Below are 2932 nucleotides of genomic sequence, written 5' to 3'. Positions count from 1 at the left end.
ATTCTAATTGATCACAGATTTGATGTACTTCAGGGAATCTTTAATATGTAGGAATCACATATTTATGTCCAACTCATATATTCTTAAATTTCTTACAATTGTGTGATACAAACATGATTTTTTTATTACAGAGTGGCATATTTCTAGAGTTACAAAACTAAAAATTAGTGTACAGACAAATGGAAGAACATATAGGCATTTTACTGGTTCCAGTTCTCCTGAAAAACAGAAATGATGCCCACCATCTTTGATAAGGTCTCAGGTATAAGGTCCTATATTTCCTGGGGATACCACGATGACACTCTAGAGTCCTTATGCTGTGGTGTCACTGCATCTCTCTCTCCCTTATTATTTCACTTTCTTTCTGTCTCTCTATCTGGTGGGAAAAAATTTAGCCTAGTAACAGGGAAGATGCTAAAAAAGGTATTTAAGTTTTCAGTAAAACACAAATAACATTTTTTTTGTAAATGAGTGTTCCATGCAATACTTGAAACACACTCAAAAAAGTTATTTTATTTAGCTAAAATTCAAAAATTTAGTTGGTCTGTGTTTTATCTGGCAACACTAATCCCTCTGGCACCTTTGCATAAATTAATACTAACATTTGTATACATTTCCTCCCACAGTAGTCTAATGGAAAATATTTTTGTTTTGCAAAAATACATCAAGATTTGGAAAGGGTATAAAAACTTTATGAGGAATTATAGGTAAGGAAATAATTTATTAGATCTTCCAAATAAAATAACTATTAAAAAGTGAAAAGAAATATATTTCTGTCCTTTGGTAAATGAATTATTTGAAAACACAAAACTTCTTCAGACATTAAAAAATTTAAATTAGACCCATCGCAACCATGGCTGAAGAGCAACTGCAGATCGAATTGTTTATGAAGGCTGGCAGTGATGGGGAGAAGATTGGGAACTGCCCCTTCTCTCAGAGACCGTTCATGGTGCTCTGGCTCAAGGGAGTCACCTTCAGTGTCACCACTGTTGACACCAAAAGATGGTACAGAAGTTGTGCCCTGGAGGGCAGCTCCCATTCCTGCTGTACAGCAATGAAGTAAACACAGATACCAACAAGATTGAGGAATTTCTGGAGGCAGTGCTATGCCCACCCAGGTACCCCAAGCTGGCAGCTCTGAACCCTGAATCCAACACAGCTGGACTAGATATATTTGCCAAATTTTCTGCCTACATCAAGAATTCAAACCCAGCACTCAATGATAATCTGGAGAAGGGACTTCTGAAAGCCTTGAAGATTTTAGATAATTACTTGATATCCCCTCTCCCAGATGAAGTGGATGAGACCAGTGCTGAGGACATCTCTCAGAGAAATTTTCTGGATGGCAATGAGCTCACTTTAGCTGACTGCAAACTGTTGCCAAAACTTCACATAGTCCAGGTGGTATGTAAAAAGTACAGGGGATTCTCCATCCTGGAGGCCTTCCGCAGAGTGCATAGGTACTTGTGCAATGCCTATGCTTGAGAAGAGTTTGCCTCCACCTTTCCAGATGATGAGGAAATTGAGCTGGCCTATGAGCAAGTAGCGAAGCCCTCAAATAAGCTCTCCCTGGAGCTCCATGCCCCCTCTGTTTTCTCCACAAAGGCCTTGGGGGATTTCCACACACACTAGCTACTCAATGGACACACTTCAGAATGACGGGTGGGCTGAGAATCCTGGAGCACTTCTACAAGGCTGGTCGCCAGGAATTAGGAGAAAGGATGGGGTTCTGGGTGAGATTTTATTGTGGGGTGGGAGGGTCGGACAGTGTATTTCAGTAATAAAATATAGAAGGAAAAGAATAAATTAGATGAACATAAAATTATTTTGTTTTTGTATAAATAATGGTAAATGAAAGAGAATAAATAATGCCTCTTGAAAATATAATTGAAATATATATCTTTAAGTAGAGTTGATTGATTGCTTTATTTTAAATTTTTACCACTAACTTCATCTTTTGAAGAAAAGAATGAAAAAACTTCAATACTTAGTAACAGCATTTTGCTAAAGGTGTATGTTTATCTACTGCTAAATATTTAGTTTCTAGGCTTAGAGCTTCAGTTTTATCTTGAAATCATCACAAGGAACACAAAGTCATATTAAAGTAAGATATATTAATACCTATAATTTCTCTAACTGCTACAACAGTTTTAATTACTCATCCTTTCCTGGATTTCCAATAATCAATGAATAAATCTCCTGGGTGTATAGGTATTGGATTTACAAACTAACCATGTGTATTTATTCCAAACAAAATATCCTAGCTCGACCGAATCAGAGGATATTGTGTTAGCTTAAGGGAAAATGAAGTTTTCATTTTCTTCTCAGTTGAGCTGAAAACATCTGTACTCATGCAGTTCACTACCCAGCCTCAGAACCCTCTATGTAGGTCTCTCAATGCAATTTGAGAAGACAGAAGAAACTTGTAGAAAGATAGGTGACCTCTCATATTCCCTACAAGGTTGAGAAATGCTAGTAGAATTATATTTCAGATGAATAATTAGATGTTGGGTTGATATATATTCTTTAATGCCTAGTTTTTGTTTATTTGTTTGTTTTGAAGTTTGCTTGCTTGCTTCTTTGTTTCCACCAGGGTGATCACAAGAGCTCCGTGTCTGTAAGATTTCATCATCCTAGAAAGAAATGAAATTTTGGGAGTTCGTAGGAGGCTCCCCTGACACAACACACATGTTACCACTCAGGAAGACCCAGGTTCTAGCCCCTGGCCACTGCATGAGTATTTTTCAGCTGGGGAAGCTTCACAAGTTGCAGAGTGGTGCTGTGGTGAAGTGGTGCTCTCTGTCTCTTCCTCCCTCCTTATCTATCTCTGTCTCTCACTCTTTAAAAAAAATGGCTGCTATGAGTGATGACATTGTGCAGAATCAAGCCCCAGTGAGAGTCCTGGTGGCAAAGAGAGAGATGACATACAGGA

The 2932-nt window shown here is 38.0% G+C and overlaps 1 pseudogene; it reads left to right on the top strand.

Annotated features, from left to right (window-relative positions):
* Window positions 1-845: 845 nt before the first annotated feature.
* On the top strand, window positions 846-1721 carry LOC103111938 (chloride intracellular channel protein 1-like; annotated as a pseudogene).
* Window positions 1722-2932: the final 1211 nt, after the last annotated feature.

Source organism: Erinaceus europaeus, chromosome 14 (genome assembly GCF_950295315.1).
Source record: "Erinaceus europaeus chromosome 14, mEriEur2.1, whole genome shotgun sequence".
NCBI classification, from domain to species: Eukaryota; Metazoa; Chordata; class Mammalia; order Eulipotyphla; family Erinaceidae; genus Erinaceus; species Erinaceus europaeus.
Note: the sequence above shows the minus strand (reverse complement) of the source record. Positions and strands in the feature narration are given on the sequence as shown.